The 21,584-nt window shown below is 49.8% G+C and overlaps 1 protein-coding gene across 2 annotated transcripts in view; it reads left to right on the forward strand.

Annotated features, from left to right (window-relative positions):
• HIVEP3 (HIVEP zinc finger 3) overlaps window positions 1-21,584 on the forward strand; it is a 134,153-nt gene that overhangs the window by 31,388 nt on the left and 81,181 nt on the right. The gene's annotated exons all lie outside the window — the stretch shown is intronic.

The following is a 21,584-nucleotide window of genomic DNA, read 5'->3' on the forward strand; positions in this document are numbered from 1 at the left end:
TGTGGTCTTTCTTGCCCGAGCTTGCTAGAGCCCTTCCTCTTTCAAATGGACGGTGATGGTGACGATGATTGCCTTGCTCGAGCCTCTGTGAAGGTTGGACGTCCTCGGGACTTCCTTGGTCAGGGGTAGAAACCTTGAGGGCCAACACTCTTTCACTGCCCCACACTGTCTCCCCCAAAATGCAGTCCTGTCTCCCCAGTCCCTCAGTTTCCATTCTGTCCTTGGCAACACCACCGCTTAAGGAACCACGGCCTCCCTACGTGCCACCCCCACCATCTGTCCTGCTGGCCAACTCCACCCACTTCTCTGTGCCCCACCTCTGCCTCCCAGGATGGCTCTTGCCTAAAGAGGCCCTGCCACCCCCTCCCTAGTTAAAACATCACAGTGGGTATTGAAGACAGAGCAACATCTTTCAGGGCCCTCCCGGGTATGAAGAAATGAAAGGATGTTGGGTTCTCAGCCCGAGCTGCATATTAGAATCACCTGGAGTTTTTAAACATTCCACTAGCAGGGTCCCATCTCCAGAGAGACTGCCTGAATGGCCCTGGGAGAGGGCCCCAGCATGGCTATATATATGCCCATTTGATTTGTTTTTAGCTCTTCAGGTATGAGTTGTGGTTTCAGGTTAGAAGTTCAGGCTGTGATTCAGGTTAGGTGTGTGGTGTTAGAAGCTCTTTGGGTCAGGAATATGTCTTTGGATGTTTCGTGTGGCTGTGGAGTGCATCAGAATCACCCAGGGAGAAGGAGAGGGAGGGGGAGAGCGCCTCCGTTAAAACAAAATGGACTTCTTGGCCCACCCAGGCATGTTGTCTGGAGGTGGGGACACAGGCATCTGTGTTTTTATTCTGATGCAGCCAAGGTTTGGGTGCTCTGGGGCCTCTTTCTGGGGCCTCTGGAGATGCTTGTCCTGTGTTTGGGTCTGTGGGCTCAGCCGCGAGTCCCAGCGGGTGCTTCCCAGCCTGGTGTGCTGTGAGCAGCGCTCATTCCCTTCCTCCAAACAGAAGTGTTCTCACTTACAGGGGGGAGGACGGGGACTCAGGTAGCCCTCAGAGACAGCATCTCTGTAGCTGTCTGAACGGTCCGGTGGCTGGGGCTGGGCCTCTGCCCACAGCTCTGCCGTACCACGTGGACCCCCCTAGACCCAGGCCGTGATCAGGGTTCTCCAGAGGAGGTGGAGGAATCACCCCCTGGACTCTGATGAAGGATGACTGGGCATCTGAGCCTCGGTTTCAGGGCATGTTTGATGGGGTACCTAGTAGTGGAGGCTGTGGATCTTCCCAAGTTCAAATTCCAGTTCCAGCCTTTACTGCTTTGGGAGGCAGATTGCTTAGACTCTCTGCCTCGTCTTTCTTCCTTGGAAAATGGGAGAGTCATGGCTCTTGCCTTACAGGGCTGCTGGCGAGATACAGGTGAGGCCCTGGGATGTTGCCAGACACCTAGCAAGGGCTCCCCAACATAAGCAGCCCTCTGACTCATGCAGGCAGGTCGACCACCACTCCACCCTCCTCACTGCAGCCCTGTGACACGTCTGCCCTACTGTGCCATCTGGTCCCGGTACATGAGTCCCTAAGAGAGAGTCAGGGTGAAGTTAAGGGCTGATGCTGCACATGGGGCCTGGCGCTTTGCAGACAAGACTGAGTCCTGCAGAAACCACAGTGAGGCTGGTTCTGTTGCCTCTTTTGTACAGGAAACTGAGAACAGAGAGGTCCAGTAATTTAAAGACAGTCACACAGCTAGTAAAGAGCAGAACCTCTGGCTACAAAAGACCCAGTACTTTCTTCTCCACCAAGAGGCTTCCGAAAGAAAGGCAGTAACAGCTTCAAGGAGGACTTCTCCCCCAAGAGTACCTACCTTTTAATAGAAATCAGTAGCACCATAATACAAACGAATGGCTCCCCCTTCCTCGGCATCCTGGGATACCTCGTTGTACCTCGATTTAGCATTTGTCTCCTTGTGCACGTATCACAGTTAGCTGTACGTGGTCTCCTCCCCTAGCGGTCTCAGGGCAGGGTCTGAATTTATTCAGCTAGGTGTGCAGTTGATACTTGAACTATGCTGGAAGTAGAAACTTCTGAGGGTTGCAAGCAGAGAAATGGGGACACTGTCATGGGGAATACAGATGGGGGAATCCTCCCCAGACCTGGCGCTTGTCTTTCCCTACTTCCCTCTCAAACTCTCCTTTTTGTCCACGGGGGCCCTGGCAGCTGCATGGAAGCATCTGTAGGGGATGGGACCGGCCCAGAGGGAAATGAGCTGTCAGTTCCAGCGAGAACTCTGGTCCCCACCCCTTCCCATGCTCCCTCTGGGGAATCCAAGCATACGTGATTAATGGGGTGCTGACTCAGTGCTTCTGGAGTGTCCAGGCACTCAGGGCCCACTGCTGGCACAGCTGCCCCAGCCACCAGTGGGGAGGCTGGAATATATGGCATCTGAATGAGGTGGAGGGCTCGGGCCCAGGCAGGCAGGGGTGCCAGGTAGGAGCTGGCCGCGTGCCGGTCTTCCGCGGCCTTGCAGAATCCCCCGTGCCGGGGGGGCCCATTAATACCATTTGAGGCTTGGGAACGGGTATGTTGGAATTATTTCAGAGCAAGGAGTTGTGGAGTCATGGCCCCTCGCCTTTAGTACAGGCCTGGACTGGGGCTCTCTCCAGAGTTAAGGTAATTTTTGAATAAGCGATTGGAAGATGAATCTAATTTGAAGATGCCTGTGAAAGCATTTTTTTAGTAGCAAAGCTTTCTGCTAGTAGTTTTCAAACATTTATAGTTTTAGAAACCATTTGAAAAAGTCAAATCCTGCATGGAATGCGAAGTTAAAGTGGTAGTTTATTAACACACATTTATTTTCTAAGTTGAAAATGTTAACACCTATTTATTATGAGAATCCATTAACAGAGCAATGACTCAGCTTCGATGCATAAAAACATTGAAAGCTCAGGGTCTAGATCAAGCGTCAGCAAACTGCAGCCCGTGGGCCTAACCCAGGCTGCCGCCTGATTTTTGTAAATGAAATTTTATTGGAACACCGCTATGCCATTCGTTTCAACGTTATTTATGGCCGCTTTCCCACTCTAATGGCAGAGTTGAGTAGTTGTGACAGAGACTGTCTGTCCCACAAAGCCAAAAAGATTTACTATTTGGCCCTGTGTAGAAGCAGTTTGCCGATCTCTGTTCTAGACGATCATTGTATCGGAATATCAGCTGTAACATCCAGGATTGCTTCGTCATTTTTGTTTTGTTTGGCTCGGTTCCACGATATTAAGAAAATTCTAAATGAGACCATGTGAATTGGTAACAGATTTCTCATAGCTGAACTTGCGGCCCAGGATGATCTTCAGTTCAATGTTATGTAGACATCTAGGGAGGAGGAGAAGGGAATTCTGGTTTGCATCACTAACGGTGTCAAACATTTTCTTGGATTCCTTCTTATTACAGCACTCAGGAAGCACACAATCATTTATGACATCTTCATGATAATCCATTCTCGTATCACTGAAAGCTTTAGCATGTACTTGTTCGTGTGGTTTACAGAAGCGTGTATAGTCCTGAATTTTTAAAACAACAACCTAAAGATACCCAGTTAGAAGCTCCAGTCTTTCTAGTTGAAGACACATCTCAATACTGAAGTTCAGGATCCACCCAGGCCTTAGTCCAAGGTCTGTACAAACCACGTGCAGCCGGCCGCCCCCGTTGGCTCGACTCCGTGTTACAGCGTGCCGTAGAACATGTTGGGAAGTTCGGGTCCGTTTTCCGTAACAGTTTTAATAGGCGTCAGACTATATTTTTAGAATAAAATTCTCACACGACATTTGAAGAACCTCTGAAACACCTCTGCAGAGCACAGTTTGCAAACCGCCTCTTCGGCAAATATTAGTGGTTCTTGTTTCTGTGCTGAAGGATAACGGAGGAGCTAAGGATGCTGAGAGTTGGGGTTGGGAGGCAGAGGAGTAGGTAGTGAAAGAGGGTGGAGGAGAGAAGTGAGGGGATGCTGTCCATGGTGGAGAGGGTCACGGGGCAGGGAGCAGGGGGGTGGTCAGTAGTGGGAAAAGTACTTGGGAAACACAGAGAAGCCCCAGGAGCTCCTGCCAAAGCTGGAGGTGTCTCCTAACAGCTGTTGGTGACTTAAACACAGCTCTCCGGAGCTGCTCTAATAACTTCCAGCCATGGGCTTGGAAGAAGAGGTCCAGAAGGTTAAAATATGCTCATAGACATGGTGGGGGGAGAGTGTGGAAGGCTCTTACAAATCGCTTCTAATCATCATGCCAAGGACCTCTGAGGCCACTCAGCAGATCTGGTCAGGGGAGAGGAAGAGGGATGGCCGAGGGGTCCTCTGGGTCAGCATGCCAAGCTGGTTTATGCAGGAGGAGTGCACGTGAGCGTGTGCAGTGCTTGTGAGTGACCTGGATGGGGACAGATGTCAAGGCCCTAAGGAGGTGGTGACTGGTGTTGGGCAGTGGCTTTGGGCATTCGAGGCAAAGCCCACACAGCCAGGAGTAAAACCCAGGAGTCCTGGCTCCCAGGCCCCCTGCCTTCCCCTCGGAGGGTGCAAGGAAGGGAGGGGCAGGCTGGTGGCTTCGGGAGGCTGTGGGCTGGAGAAGGCCTCTCGGGGATAAAAAAGCACAAGTTCTTTCTGAGGTTTTGCTGCTCACCCCATAGAAAAAGAACAGTGTTAGATTTTAAAAGGGTGACCTCATTTTTTTCTTATTTACATAGCCCTGTTTGTTTCTATAGCCCTTTAGAAATAGCAGACGTGTGCTAAGCTTAGTGCTTCCCCCACCACCAGCGGCAGAGCCACTGTGTGGCGAGAAACACCTTTTCATCTAAGAGAGGGGCAGCCTTGTTTCCGAGGACAGATGGGAGCAAAACAGGACAGGTAGGAAGTTTCGTGGTTTTTCGTGTCGCTTTTCCAAAATAGCCACATGCCTGCCTCCCACTTCCTGCCTGGCTCGACTCAGGGTAGATTTTCTCCTGCAGAGGACTTGTGTTCTGTGAATTCTCAGAGAAGCTTGAAGGGATCCGTCAACAAGCAAACAGGCTCGACCCCGGACACCTTGAGCTTGGCACTTTGCGTCCCGCCTCTGCTGCTTACCAGCTGTGTGACCTTGGGCAAGCTGCTTCACCTCTCTGTGCCTCATCTGTAAAATGGGGATAACAACACTACCTGCAGTGGCTGTGCAGATTAAATCAGGGAGTATGTGTGAAGGGCTTAGCCCGAGGCGGTCACACAGCAACTCTTAATAAATCTCTTAATCCACAGCAGCAATTGTGATGTCCATCCCCCACCTGGACAGTTAGTTATAGCAGCCTCCCAGCCACCTTCCCTTCCTGCCGGCTTGTCTGCTCCAGCCCATCCCTATGTTGGCCCAAAATAATAGAAAAAGCACCCATCTGACCGTACTGTCTCTTCCTTAAAATCCACCCAGAGCTGTCAAAGCCTGTGGCCAGGATCCACGAAACTTTCTTTCGAAATGGCCAGGTGTAAATCTTCTAAGCTTTGCCAGCCATGCAGTCTCTTGCAGCTACTCACCTCCATTGTTGCTACGGGAAAGCGGCCATGGACAGTGTGTAGAAGAACTGGCGTGCCTGTCTTCCAGTAAAACTTCATGGATAAAAACAGGCAGTGGGCTGGACTTGCCAAACTCTGACCTAGAGTCGAGTCCAACTCCTTAGCTCAGCATTCTTAGTCCAGCCGTTCCCATCATCTCCATCCCTCTTCTCCTCCTCCCAGGCTCCCGGGGAACTCCTCACACTTCAATCCTTTGCGCATTCTTTCTGGACTTTCCTCCTCTGCCTCCTGTGTGCCCCTCCCCCATGGCATTAGGAGACTTTGCTCTGGGATTCTGTGGTCCCCTATCTTTCCTTCTACTCTGTCTTTACTGTTAGAGAGCACCCCCAGGCAGGAATTCTACCATCCTCCTATGACACTGCAGTGCATGTTTTGGTCTTTGTAGATGCTCAGTGTTTGTGATCAAACACAAAGATCTGCGAGAAGACGGTTGCCCTCAGGGAGCTTACGGGCTGGTTAGGAAGCTAGGATGTGAGCTGGTGAAAAGCCAGCCAGCAACCTAGGCAGGAAACGAGAGTGCGTGGATTTGTCGGGATACCGATGACAAGTTGGAAGAAGGAGAAGGCATTTGAGTCGGACCTCACAGGATGGAAAAAAGACTATCAGAGAGAAGGAGGTCAGGAAGGCTTTCTGTGCTGGGGAAATGGCAAGAGAAGAGCAGACTCAGTTCTGGGTTCAGGGTGATGAATGGACAGACCAGTGGGGTGAGGGTCTGATCAGGGGTTGGGTGGGTGGTGAGGGAGTTTGGACTTTATCCTGCGAGCCAGAGTTTCTCTAAGTGTGATCCACAGCTCCCTCCGCTCCAACAGAATTGCCTGGGGTGTTTCTTTAAAATGCAGTTTCTGGGTCTCTGTCTCAGACTGGAGGCTAGGAGCTGCAGGGGGTTAAGGCCACAGTCTGTAAGAAGCTACAACATTGTTAGGGGTGATGATCATGAATATTCTTCAGATGGATGTCGCCTGCGGGCATCACAGCCAGGCTGGGGAGAGTTGAGGTAGGGATGCTTAATCTTCTCCCAAAGCAGATGAGGACACCCAAGCTCAGACATGGCAAGTGACTTGCCCAAGGTCACACTGCAAATTACTGGCAGTTATGGGCCTGACTACTTCTGGAACAGGGCCTGGGGTTGTCCTGGAGGATGCACAGAGGGAGGAGAGACAGGCATGGTGACTGTCCCAGCGCCCAGAGCAGCCTGGTACGCACTGGTACTTGGTGAGCAGGTGCTGAACAAATGAGGGAATGGGTGGGGTGGGTGGATGGATGGATAGCATGGGGGCAGAGGAGAGTGGAGGCAGTTTTGAGATAGTTCTGATGTTGCAAGCCTGAAGGTTTAGAAGAACGGTGATACCAGAAGCATAGGAGAAGAAAAGATGAGTTTGGTGCTAAGCATATCGAATTTGAGAGGCCAGCAGGATGGCCCAGCCAGAGGTTGGCAGCTGGAAGGGCAGGGCTGGGGAGTTCCGGGGACAAGGCAGGTGATGTGTGCAGCTGTGGAAGCCGCTAGTAAGACAAGGTGAGAAATGTAGAGAGAGACAAGTAGGGGATTAAGGACCAAAACCTGAGGAACGAGCACAGGCATCCAGGAAAAAAAAGGTTCGGGTGAAAGAGTCAGAGAAGTGCTCGGAGGGCCAGAAGAGGAGTCGGGACGGGCCGGGGCAGACGGAGAAAAGAGAGATTTCAACAGCCAGTCACCTGGGTAACTCAGCTTGGGCCCCTCTTTAGAATAAAACCAGCCAACCTCATAGAAATTGTGCCATAGGTAAACAAAAATGTCAATCCAAATAAAACCCAAATCACGAGTTTCTGTTTGCTTGGGATTTGTGCTCCCTGCCGGCAGAACTGCAGGTGTGCGAGAGTGGGCGACTGCTGGACCCGCCTGTCCCACCTGTCGGGACAAGCCCTGCTGTGTTGTCTCTGCCCGGTTCTGGTTGGCATGCTTCCTGGGGATCACTCTGTCGCTTGGGGCCTTCGTCTTCCTCTCCTGTGCCTCACTTTCCCCCTTCCCTTCCACCTCTCTCTTTATTCATCCAACAGATATTTATTATTGGTAATAAAACTCTGTGCAGAGGAACTCAGCTGAGGCCGCTAAACACCGTGGGGCCTGTAAGTCACCCACTGGAGAGATTTTTAAAAAAACAGAGAGAGATTTCTGAACTTGCAAATTCAAGTTGCCTAAAAGTAAGAAGGAGCCAGAGATGGCTGGGTCCTCACAGCCCCATCTGGGCCGCTTCTGTGTGGCTGCCTCTGTGAATGAGCCATTCTGGATCAACTCTGCCTGGGCTGGGTCGGGGAGGCACTGAGGTCCAGGTGTCAGGGTGTTTCCCCCATAAGGCCCTAAAAATATAGCATCTGGGCCAGCTCTATCTGGCCTCCCTGGAGCTTTCAGAGTCTCTCCTTTCATTGATCCTGCTTGTGCCACCACACTTGTCCCCTCCCTCCACCCCTAACACACACACACACACACACACACACGCGCGCGCGCACGCGTGCGCACACTATGTCACAGTGACACCAGGACCTCCGTCACCATCATCCATCCTCAAAGGGGTAGATCACCTTTAAAATCAGCCCTGCCTGAACAGATGGTAGTACCGCGCACCGTTTTAAGTGACAAAACACACACATTCCTGCCTCTGAATATATTGTCACCTTATCACATATTGTTTTGTGAGATATTAAAGATATGAACGTATCTATAAAATAAATATAAAGGTATTATCTTTTACTTATATAAAGTATGTAGTAGATGACAAGATGACATCAGGAAAGGAAAGGAATCAGGCGGTTAGGGCGGGCCCCCCAGAGAAGTGGCATTTGAGCAAAGCCCTGAGGGTTGAGAGAGTGAGCCCTGGGGCACCTGGGGAAGAGTGTTCGGGCAGAGGCGGGATCTTGCCAGGCGGGAACAGCAAGGAGACCAGTGTGGCTGGAGGGGCAGGGGTGGGGGCGGAGGAGGAATATGGTGGCAGAGGGTGAGTGTGTGCAGATAATTGAGAAGCTGCTGGAGGTCGGAGCCCTGGAGTGGCCTGATCTGCCGAATGTTCTGGAAAGCCCAGCCAGCTGTGTGTGGAGACCACACTGCAGGAAGCCAGGGCAGCATGGGAGGCTGGCGTCAGCATCAGGAAGCGATAATGTCGCAGACCAGGGTGGCAGCCGTGGAAAGTGGTTGGATTCTGGGTATAGTCTGAAGGCAGAGCCGACATGATCCACCAGCAGATGGGGTGCGTAGTGTAAGAGAAAGAGATTAGGGACGAGAGCCCTGCTGGTCCTTACATTTGCTCACTCTGCTCTCAGGCTAGTCAACCTCTCTAAGCCTCAGTTTCCTCATCTGGAAAATGGGGCAGTTGGATCGATAACTTCCCAGATCTCTTCTGGCTTGAAAACTCACCCCTTCAGCTTAGGTCACTGGTGGCTGGCTTTAAGGATGTGGGGTGGAACTTGTGCTTTAAAAAGGGGGCTTAGACTAGACACAACTGACAGAGAAAGAAAAGGGAGAGGAGCCTTGCAGGCAGAGGGAACGGCAGGAGCACAGACTAGGGTGCAGGGCCAAGAGGCCCAAGGGTGATGCTGAGGAGCAGTGAGCAGACTCCACGGCTGGGGCCCAGGACCTCGGGAGGAGGATGCCGGGGGCTACAGGGATGGGCCCACTACGCCCTTTGGAATAAACCAGCAGGTTCAGGGCCCGAGCATTTTTTGCAAATACTGAGGCCCTCAATTTTGAGCCTTTTCAGATGGATACGCTCAGGCAGGAAGGAACAAGGCTTGGCTGCTGTCCGGGGAGAGTTAACCTCCTGGCCCGGCATTGCATAACCGCAAAGCCTGCTGAGTGCAAGGAGACTCTTCTGTGTGGCAGCCAGAGTGGCAAGCCTGGTGGCTCTGGGCTCTGGCACCGTCCCGCAGCGGAACAAACAGCCCTCCCTTCCTAGATAATGGCCCTCATTGAGCATTGTGTCCGTGGCCAGCACCCAGTGCAGGGCAGCTCAGCCTGGGTAAGTTTCCTCTCTCGGCTGCCTAGCAAAATGTTTACACTAAGCCTTTCTAGTAAGACGGTTCCTACGAACCAGCAGGCGGAGAAGCTAGAGAAAAGTGCCCCCCAGCGACCCTACTCCCGGCTCAGAGAAATACTTTTGCACACCCCACGTGTGAACCTGGGTTGGTCATTGCCCTCCAGGACTCTTTTGTAAAATAAGGCATTGAGCTGGAAGATGCATGAAGGTCTGTCCGGCTCCAAAATTATTGGCATTTTCTCTAAGCGAAGAATGAGTCCATTTTCTCATTGGGTGGGGGTAGAATTAGTCTGTCCTTTAATATTTCACAAAGGGCCTTTTTCTCAGGAAGGCATGTGTGTGATTGGGGGGAGCTGAAGATAAGAACTCTGAACGCTACCGACTTGGATCTCTCCTACTGCGCCGTTGGCACCAGCAAAGATGCTGCGCCTCTGTGCGTGTGTCCTTCAACGGGGAGGAGGTCACCCCAGAGGATGCTGCACTTTAAGAGGTATCTGGACCAGCCGTAGGGGACACCAAACCATGTGGACAGAGGAACATTTGGGGAAACTGGAGTAGAGAGGACTGTCATCAACCATCCTAGGGGTCATCCTGGAGAAGAGGGGTCAGAGGTGTTCTGTGGGGTCCTCGGGACAGAATCAAAACCAGTGAGTGAAAATCGCATGGCTCATCCTTAGGAAGACGCCTGGAACAATAGGCCCCATAATACTCCAGCCCAAAACACACATACCCTTTGACCCACGGTCCCACTTCTGGGAATCCGGCCTATGGAACAATAGCACCAGTCCGTAAAGATATGTGTACAAAGGATGTTTATTGCAAAATTCCAGTGGCAAAAAAATTAGAAAAAAGTATGAAACTCAACAGTAGGGAGGGCTCGAAGGTATTATATTCAACCCGTGGCCCATCATTCAGCTATTTAAAAAGAATGAGGGGATTCCCTGGCAGTCCAGTAGTTAGGACTCTGCGCTTTCACTGTTTCACTGCTGAGGGCCTGGGTTCAATCCCTGGTTGGGGAACTAAGATCCCGTAAGCCAAGGTGTGCGGCGTGGCCGAAAAAAAAAAAAAAAGAGAGAGAGAGAGACCACCCTGTCTCTGTTTAGAAAGGCAGTGGAGTGCAGTGGTTAGGAACACAGAGGCTGGAGGCAGACTGCCAGGGTTCAGATCCGGATCCCGCGAACTGTGTTACATGACTCTCTGACCATCAGTCTTCTCTTTGGTGAAGCAGGAATTATAATAGTGCCTGCCCTATAGGCTTGATGCAGGTGCCTGGTGTATAGGAACTGCTCAAAAAATGTTGGCCTTTGACCTAGAAAGATGGTCCGTGAGAAAAGCAAGGTATGGAGAAGTGTACACAGGGTGATTCCGTTTTTACAAAAACAAAAAAATGCTCCCCCCACCCCCCCCTTGAAAAAAAAGAAGAGCAATTGCTGCTGCCCCAGGTCTTGAGTGGCGTCCCGAGAGCAGTCCCTAAGGGGAGGCTCACGTCGTGGGGAGGAGCGTGCGCCAGTGCTCTTGAAGGTCCCTTCCAACCCTGAGACTCTGAGACTTTGTGGGCCCATCTTGGCAATCTCAGTGTGCATCCTTGCCTGGCGTTTGACCCCACTGTTCGCAGTATATGTGCCAGGAAAGACTTGTCATTTTCACGGACGGGGAGCAAGGACTTGTTGGTGGCTTGGTTTTATAAAAATGCCCATTGCCCCAGTGTGGTGCTCATCCGTGGGGCCCATCAGCTGGGACTCTGCAGGTGGGGCCCAGACCCCACTTGGCTTGTGTGAGCCACGCCAAGGATGCCATGACCTGGGCTTGAGATGGACTCCGCCTCGGTCGGCCTCAGACACGCTCAGATTCACCCCCCAAGTGCCACAGGCTTCGGGAGTAGAGGGAGAGGTGGCAGGCTGAGAAGACCCCCAGCTGGGGGGTACCTGACATGGAAATCAGAACCATTTCCTCCGCTCCAGTTAGAGCCCCTTGAGATGGGCACAGAGCGTTATATTAACAGAGAGAAAGCACACTTGTTTAAAGGGCTAGTACTAAATTTATTCATGTATTTAACAAATACATTTAGACTTTTAAAAATATTTCAACCAAACAACGACAGCAAAATACACAATAATAGAACAAACAGTGGTAAACCCACTAACCCGCTTAAAAAAGACTTCAGCAAACACAGCAGAAGCTGCTGTGTAGCCTTCCATCATCGCAGGTCCCTCCCCGCGCCCCCCAGAGGTGACCATCCTCCAGAACTTGCTGTGAACATCTCAGGGTTGTTCTCTGAACACCTACTATGTGCCAGGCAGAGTGCTGGGTGCTGATTCACCCTGGGGAACAAAACAGACACGGTTCCCACCTTCATGGGACTTGTGCAGTTGGGTGAGACCCCGGTCCCTCTATTAGAGGCCTTCGGTGAGCGCCAGTCTTTGGTTACGTAAATGGTCACCTGTCCATCTGGGGCAATGACGAAGGCGAGCCTGGAAGAAATCCTGACACCTGCCCTGTCACCAGCCTTGTGATTGGGGGCAAGTCTCCTGAGTGTCGGTCTGTCACACATGAGCTTTGAACTAGATGACATTCAAGGGCCTTCCAGCTCCATGATTATGGGGGGCGTGGGGGAGCCTAAACCACATCTGCCCAGGGACCCGCTCCATCACTCTGGCAGGTGGAGGGGGTGAGGGGGAACTTGGCTGTTCATGAAAGGGGGGGCACACCCTCGTGCATCCAAAGTGAAATGGTGGGGGGAGGCTTTTGTGCAGGACACAAACCACTAGTAGAACATGAGGTGGTTTTAGGGGAACATGGGTGAAATCCATTTTTTTAAGAGTCATTTCTTACTATTAAAACAGTTAAATAAAAACCTAGAGTTGGCAGTTACACCCATGATCCCTACTGCTAAGATGAGGCTATATTTTAACAAGTCAAATTCAAGTCAATGTAAATTAAAGTTTTATATAAATAACCGTACAGATGGTATGTGTTTCTGGCGAAACGTGGCATGGTGGTCACCAAATGGCACAGCATTTCCCAAACGAGAGCTCATGATGTAAAGGGTGGGGCCCACCTGGCATGTTTAGAGGCCGGCAGAGCCAGCCTGGAACTGGCACGTCACAGCCCAGGAAGCATTGGAGGAATGACTTCATGAATGGCTCCCTCTTTGAAACAGCAGGAGAGAAATTCCCTTCAGATCTTAGTGCCAAGAAGAGTTGCGCTTTCTCTGAGAAACTGCTGTGCTTATCATCAGGACACTGAGAAGGTACGACTAACTGTGTTGTCCTTCCTTCTTTTACTGCCAGGAAGCCCTACCCTGAACCTAGGGCCCAAACAGCCACCACGTGGGGCTCCTAAGCTACTTCTCCATGGTCTTTTACCCCTTCTGCTGTAGACTTTATATCTTCCATTTCCCCTGGGCTGATGCATCATTTTTAACTCAAGCTCCGATTTTGTTTGTGTAAACCGTGTCAGGTGCTCTGTGGAATAAAGCAAGTTAAAATTGAAAAAAAAAAAAAAAAGGGAAATTAATTAATTAATCAATTCCTGTACAAACTGCCTAAGACCAAAGCATGCTTGGCTCTACTTAGCCTGTTGGGATTTCCTGACAGGAGGTGCTGCTTCCCGGCTAATGTCTGGGTTAGACAGAGACGGTGGCCACTGTCGCTTCTGTACCCCTAGATCTGAACCAGCCAAGCGCTGGGGACCCATTCCTCCAGGAGTTGAACTTTGAGGCCACCTCAGAAATGGGACTGTCTCTCCAGACTCAGGGCTGGGCATGGCTCTCTCCCTCCCAGAGAATCGGGTTTGCAGGCAGCTGTTCCCTTGGGCATTCCTGCTCTCAGTCCCCCTGTGTGATTGGTTCCTACCAGCTGGTTCTGCTGCTGGCCCCAGACTGCCCAGACTGTGACAACATCTTCTGTCTGACTCCCATACTGCCCAGTCCCGTACATCTGCTGCCAGACCCTGTGCTGTCATGAGGGCTCATGGCACCCACTCCAAACTGTGTGATCTCCCTGGCATTATGGCCTCAGAACCTCTGGGGGCCAGGGTGCTCTCAGAAGCACCATGAAATACTAATACTTTTAAAGCAAATGAGTAAAAACATGATGCTAAGTGAGAGAAGCCAGACACAAAAGACCGTGTATTGTACGGTTCCGTTTATATGAAAGGTCCAGAATAGGCAAATTCGTAGAGACAGAAAGTAGATAAATTAACAGTTGCCAGGGGACGGGAATGTGGATTGACTGCTAAGGGGTGTGGGGTTTCTTTTGGGAATGATGAAAATATTCTGGAATTACATAATGATGGTTGCACAATCTTGTGACTATACTAAAAACCACTTAATCATACATCTAAAGGAGTGAAATTTATGATATGTGAATTATACTAGGTAGCGTCTAATAGAGCAGGTTCCAAAACGTTATGTTCATGAGACAGACACTCAAAGTTTAGAAAATTCTATTTATTAATAGATTAATATAGTCACTAGTCTTGAAAGTGAATACACCCCCTTTTCCAGAAAGGAATCAAAGTGACTTCTGTAAACTATCCGTTAGCTAAGGTTTTCCACCATTAAAACCTCATTCATTCATTCGTTCTTTCACTCACAGACACCCATGAGTGCCTACCATGGGGCAGGCACACAGAACGTCAAGGGAGTTAAAAACACAGTTCTGGGGACTTCCCTGGTGGTCCAGTGGTTAAGACTTTGCCTTCCAATGCAGGCGGTACAGGTTCGATCCCTGGTTGGGGAGCTGGGGTCCCGCATGCCTTGTGGCCAGAAGGCCAAAACACAAAACAGAAGCAGTATTGTAACAAGTTCAATAAAGACTTTAAAAATGGTCCACATCAAAAAAAAAATTGTAAAAAAAAAACCCAAACAAACAGCTCTGCTCTATAAAATCTGTAGCTGGAGATACGATATGTGAAACCATCAGTACGGTGAGGGGTACGATAGAAACTGTCTTGAGCCCAGCACGTAATAGTAAGCATTCAAAAATTGGCAGCGGTCTTTGCCACAGGAGAGGGGAGCTATGAGTGACCTGGACAGGGAGATGGGTGTGATCCTGTTTGGGAAAGAGAAATCGCTCACTTGGGCCAAAACCCATTAGGAAACCCATTTGGAGAGGTTTGTGGCATGTTAGAAGGACTTGGAGTTCTTGGGAAGGGAGTGGGGAGTCCCTGCAGGCCAGTGAGCAGGGCTCTGCCTTGCCTGCCACCCAGGGAGGTGACTCAGCAGCCAGTGGTCCTGGCTGCCCTCCACCACTCCCTCCCCGGGGCGTCCCTGTAGTTCCCCCTTCTAGGTGCCCCAGAGCCTCCCGGTCTGTGCCCTGGAAGGGGGCACCGTATTAATCCTGCCAGACTCGTGGGGACAACAACTAACAGAGGCCACCCGCTTTTTGCATGACAAACAAGAAACACCATTGGGTCTCCTGAGTTTCTGGGTGAAGGAAAAAGAGACCAGGATTTCAGGCTCTCAAGGTCCCACCCCTGCCCACCTTCCAACCCCTGCCCTGCCCATCTTCCAACCCCTGCCCATGTGTCTTTTTGAATTATGGTTTTCTCTGGGTATATGCCCAGTAGTGGGATTGCTGGGTCACATGGTAGTTCTATTTCTAGTTTTTTAAGGAACCTCCATACTCTTCTCCATAGTGGCTGTATCAATTTAATTCCCACCAACAGTGCAAGAGGTTTCCCTCTTCTCCACACCTTCACCAGCATTTATTGTTTGTAGATTTTGTGATGTTGGCCATTCTGACAGGTGTGAGGTGATATCTCATTGTAGCTTTGATTTGCATTTCTCAAATAATTAGTGATGTTGAGCATCTTTTCCCGGACAAAACCATAATTCAAAAAGACACATGTACCCCAGTGTTCATTGCAGCACTATTTACAATAACCAGGACATGGAAACAACCTAAATGTCCAGCAGCAGAGGAATGGATAAAGAAGATTGGTACATACATACAATGGAATATTACTCAGCCATAAAAAGGAACAAAATTGGGTCATTTGTAGAGACGTGGATGGACCTAGAGACTGTCATACAGAGTGAAGTAAGTCAGAAATAGAAAAACAAATATCGTATATTAATGCATATATGAAGAATCTGAAAAAAATTGGTATGGACGATCTTGTTTACAAAGCAAAGCTAGGGACACAGACATAGAGAACAAACATATGGATACCAAGGGGGACAGGGGTGGGTGGGATGAATTGGGTGATTGGGATGGACATGTATACACTACTGATACTATGTATAAAATAGGTAACTAATGAGAACCTACTGTATAGCACAGGGAACTCTACTCAGTGCTCTGTGGTGAATGCTCTGTGGTGACCTAAACGGGAGGGAACTCCAAAAAAGAGGGGATATATGTATATGTAAAGCAGCTATACTCCAATAAAAATTTTTTTTATAAAAGGTGAAAGGTGGTGGTGGGGCTGGCCTCATAGGGCTCTGGAGGGGGGCACTTAGGAAGATGATTCTAGGCCCTGATGAATTAATTTTTCACATCAACGTACCGCTCCTGGTTCCTGAGTTCAGGATACCATGTTTGTCAGGGCTAAGGATGGGCCAGGAACACAGAGTCAGATCCTGGGTGCAGATTCAGGGAGCAAGGTACCCTCGAAGAACGTTGGTCTGAGAATGAGGGGCCTGGGCTGTGGATCCCACCTGGTTACGTTCCAGCCCTGTGTCTGGGGAGTCCCTCAGCCTCACTGAACCTCTGTCTCCTCATCTGCAAAATGAGATGATAAGGCCCTAACCAGAGGGCGGTCTTGAGGAACTTTTCAATTGTGAAGTGATGTTCAGACCTTGTGATTCCAATCTAAGGGGGCAGAGGGAGCACACAGTAGGTCGTCTCTGCAGGGAAGAACCAGGTAAAATTAGATGAGAGGATGACTATGAAAGCCTTTACTGAGCTGTAATCATGGCACCCATACAAGGTAGCATTATTCATATTATTGTTATTATTTGAAATAGAGGTGTAAGCACAACCCAGAGGAAGGGGGAAATTGGTTCTGTCTGGGACACTGGAGGAGGCCCCAGGGAGGGACTGGCAGCATTGACAAGTAGGGTTTGGCCAGACAAAACAAAAGGGAAGGAGGGGGACCAGGCAGCAGGGCCCAGGGAGGAGTTTGAACCCTGGCCAGGAGGCAAAAAGGGTGGGAGGTGTGGGGCACAGGTGAGAGGGTGTGGGAGTAGGGGGTTGGGAAGCTGGAGAGGTGGAGGGCGTGGGGCCCAGGGTGGAGCATCACAGCCAGCAGGAGGGTCAGGTACTGTACAAGAAGCCTGGAATGTCCTGGGCGTGGGGTGGTCTGTATCCACTCAGGCCTCATCAGAAAGATTGTTTGAGGGCCAGACTCAGGCCTTCTGGGGGAGTGGGCCTCAGGGCAGCTGGGAAGACCCAGGCCAGGGAGCAGAAGCGTCCGGGGCAGTAAAGTCCTTAGAGCCCAACGATGGTCAATACCCTCTTTTTCAAATACGGGAACAGGCAGCACAGATGGGGGACGACTTGCTCAGGGAGCCCAGTGAGGCGGGGCAAAGCCAAGTCTCTGGATCTCCAGGCCTGAGCAAAATTCACACCTTAAGCAAAACTCCATGTTTTCCTATTTCCTCGATTAAATGTGCCGGTGCCATGCAAGGAGGTTATGTGGGGAGGTGGCTGCAAGCAGAGCACGCCTGGGAGCCACCTGCTTGCCTGGACTCCCAGTCCAGCCTTTATTGAATGTGTGCCCCTGGGCAAGTCACGTGACCTCGTGTGCCTTCCTTGCCTCATCTGACAAATGGACTTAGAGACATTACCTACCTCGTGGGGCTGTGTGTTTCAAACGCTTAGCAGAGTGCCCGGCACGTAGTCAGCGCTCAGTAACACCAGCAGCCCTTGAAGTTATCCCAGTTGATGGCCGGTTTGTCTCTGTCACAAAATCCGATTCATCCTTCTTAAACCACCAGTCCCTTTATCAGTCTCCAGCTTATCTTTGCTTCTGGCTCTTTTTCTTTTTCCTGAATTAACTGCTCTTGGCCTGAGCTGGTCTTATAGGGAGGAACTTGGGGCATGTTATAATCCATTCAATTTAGCACCTGTCTGTTCTATTCATTCACTCATTCGTTCGTGCCTGATTCCCTGGGCAGCCAGTGACCTGTGCTTAGAGCTTTGGGAAACACAGAGCCCTGATTCCCAAAGGGTTCACCTCCTGCCCTACACCCCCAGCCCATGACCTTCTGCCAGGTGGAATTTTCAAAATCATCTGGTTTGGATGGAGAAAAGGATGTGTTGATTGCAAAAGCCTTTTTTTTTTTTTCCCCCTGTAATGCAGTCTTAGAAAATTATGCCTGACTATGTCTCCTTGCTTAGTGAGGACAGAGCACGAGAGATTTAGGGGGTGGGGGTTAGAGAAGGCTGAGAGTCGCTCCCCTCAAGGACACAGCAGTGCCCCCCAAGTGCTTGCAGAGTTCAGTTGTCATCAGAAAAGGAAGACCCAGATCAGGACCCAAAGTGAGACTTCCTAACAAGAAATTGAGGTTAGAATTCAGTGAGTATTAAATTAAACCCAGCTCCCTGGGGCCCGAGAAGCTGGGCTGGTTGTACGCTGGCATACGGGTTAACCTCCCCTAGGTTAGACTCACAGAGGCGCCCCCCCGCCCCACACTCAGTGACCTGTATTTAGGAGTGGAGCTGTGAGCCTGGTTTTCAGGAACTAGTTATCTTGTCCCTCTCTGGCCTATCTTACAGGGTCTCTTTCAAGAGCCTGACCTGATCCCTTTATACAGTAAGACTCCCCTAGCCCACTTGCCTTTGACTCTCTCTTGTTCTCACTAATTTACCCACCCTTTGGCAAACATTAATTATTAAGCACCATTTATTTGTATGCCTGCTACTGTGCTAGGAATATAACGGTGAATGAGTGAGGACCTTGGCCTAGAAGAAGTCTGTCTCATAGGGGGAGAAAAGCCCATAAAGAAATAAATTACAACATGGTGTGAGATGTACAGAAGTGTTTGACTGAATGCAAGAGGGTTGCAGAAAGCTTGCTGGGGGATTTGATGTTTGGGGTGATGTATTAGTCGGGCCTGTCCAGAGAGACAGAACCAACAGGACTTAAATATATATAGAAAGAGATTTATTTTAAGAAATCAGCTCACACAATTGTGGAGGCTTGGTAAGTCCCAAACCTGCAGGGTGGCTGGGAGGCTGCAGACTCAGGGGAGTTGCAGTTGGAGTCCTAAGGCTGTCTGCTGGCAGAGTTCCTTCTGTCTATGTTCTCTTAGGCCTTCAACTGATTGGATGAGGCCCACCCACATTATGGAGGGTAATCTGCTTGACTCAGAGTCTACAGCTTTAAATGTTAATCTCATCTAAAAAATAACTGCATCTGGAACAATGTTTGACCATACATCTGGGTACCATGGCCCAGGCAAGGTGCCATCACAGGTGGGTTTGGAGGACATTGAGACATTTGCCACATGTGAGGGAAGGACAGGGCATTTGGGGCAATGGGAATGGCATGTGTTCTGAGAACTCTTCAGCTCCCTGTGGCTAGAACACACATATTGGAGGGAGAAGGGAGAGAAGAGGCTGGAGACGCAGGCAGGAGCCCACTGAAAAGACCTTTAAAGCCACACCCTGGAGCCGAAACTATGTGGGGAGCCTAGAGGGTCTTGGGAAGGGGAGTAACTATGGACTAGAAACAGCCTCTGGAGCCCCTTCTTCCAGCACACTCAGTGTAGACAGCTCCATGGCTCTCAGCTCCTGGGTGACAGTGGGTGGCAGGGTACAAGGGTTGGCTAATTAGCTACCTCCAAAGGCTCTCCCCAGAATCTGAGAGAAAACAAAAGAGCATGCCAGGTGCCCATGCAATGGCTTGCAGACCTCTGAGACAGTCAGGTCATTGACACTACCTGGTGGGCCACCAGGCTGCCCAGGTGAACAGGACCAGCTGTTCCTGCCCTTCATGGAACCTCAGTGGGGAGGCTGGAGTTGGGAGCATTGAATGTGCTCTCTGCAAGACTGGACACTGTGGGACCCTCAGCTGGAAGGGCCCATGTGTCAGACTCCTAGAAGGGCCATTGGCCTCTCTGCCAATGAGTCACAGCCCAAAGATTTCCTAACAGCTGGAGCACAAGTGTCCACCTCCACATGTACCCTGAGAATTATTAGATGGCAGAGAAAGCCCCATTTGAAAGGATGACATCGTAATATTGGAAAACAAGATAGAAAGCCTTCCATGAACGAAAAACGTTGATAAGTCTTAGGAAGATAGGAAGCCCATGAGATGGGGTAGATGGAGAAATCAGAGCAGAAGACACTACAGCCAAGACTCTAGAAGCCTGAGTGATTTTTATCCCAGAGAAGCCAAGTATAGGTCAAGCCGAGAGCCAACAAAACAAAGAACAGGAATGGGCTGCCAGCGTTGCAGAGTCCCTTGAAGAGCTTTTCAGGAGAGGAATTCCAGTGCAACCCCTCTCACTTTCTACATGCAGAGGCAGGCAGCCAACGACAGGCCGAATCCCAAGAAATGCTCTCTAAGGAAAGTAGTGGGCCCAGGATCTAAGAGACAGGCCCAGCTGAGGGAGTTCCAGAACTCTCTAGCCAGCTCAGTGGTGTGGTCAGGGACAAGCAGGGAAATATGGCAGCTCTGCCTTGGAGTGGAGGATATCACTGTGCCCAGTGTGGAGTAAAGCCCTTCTTTTGGCAATTGCAGGAGTCCACTGGCCAGCTTCCCCTCCACAGTCCTTACAAGGAGACTTGCCATCATAATGCTTTACTCTTTTATAAAGAACCCTAAATAGGATGGGTTCATGATTCCATCATCACATTCAAGGGCAAACCTGTCAGAAAAATAGACCAAAACCTCATAGGAAGCTCTAGCCAGTTCCTTGTTTCACCAGTATCCTTTTTCGCTTCTTCTGCAGTAATGAAAATTTTATCAGGGTACATGGCCACCCAGCTAAAGACTACATTTCCTAGGCTTCCTTGCAGCCAGGTGTGGCTCTGTGGCGGCTGTGAACCCAAATCACAAGTACAACTCCCAGGCTTGCCCTCTCCTGTCTCTTTCCCTCTGAATAGGGTGTGGACAAAGGAGATGGAAAGCAAATGCTATGGGTCACAGAAGAGATAGATCAAAGAAAGACGCACTGTGAAGCCACCGTATTAGCCCACAGCCACTTACACTCAGACCGTTCCACAAGACACAAGTAAACTTCTCTCTTGTCTAAGCCACTCTTATAGTTGGATCCTTGTTACAGGGGCTAGAACCTGTATCCTAACATGTATACTATCTTCACAACATAGTTCTTCATTTATAAATATGTACGGACAACCGGGGTCACCAAACATTAGAAGAAAACCAATAGCAGAAAAAAAAGGCCCAAAATGGAAAAAAAGAAGAGCTCACTCCAAAGGAAGGGAGTTCAAACATAAGTGAACCCTAAAATAAATTACCATTAGTATCCTTGGCAATCATTGAGAGATTATCTCATTTAATAGAAAGGAATCAGTATCTATGAAGATGGAGCAATCCGAGAAAAGGAAATAATTATTGAAAATTTAAAATATGACTCCTAAAAAAATGCAGTGGGTGAACTGAATAACACAGTGAAATAGAGGAATACCAAATTGGTGATCTAGATGTTCAAACTAAGAAAATATCCCGGAATGTAGAGCAAAACATCAAGGAGAAACAGTTGGTGGATAGATCCAGGAGGTTCAGTATCCATCAAATAGGAGATCTGGAAGCAGTGATGACAGACAGTGGCAGAGGGAGAGGGAGGCATGGAAATAGTCAAAGATGTACCAAAAGAAAATTTCCCTGGGTTGAAGAAACATGCACAGATTTTTAAATTGAAAAACCACACTGAATTCAGGACAGGAATCAGTGAAAAGGAACATTTAGACATTCAATCTTACTGAAACTTCAGAACATCAAGGATAAAAAATGAAAAGCTTCCAGAGAGAATCAAAACTTAACATCGGAATCTCTCATCAGTAACACAAGATGCCCAAGGACAGTGGACCAGTGCTTTCA

Source organism: Tursiops truncatus, chromosome 1, assembly GCF_011762595.2.
Source record: "Tursiops truncatus isolate mTurTru1 chromosome 1, mTurTru1.mat.Y, whole genome shotgun sequence".
Classification (NCBI taxonomy): Eukaryota; Metazoa; Chordata; class Mammalia; order Artiodactyla; family Delphinidae; genus Tursiops; species Tursiops truncatus.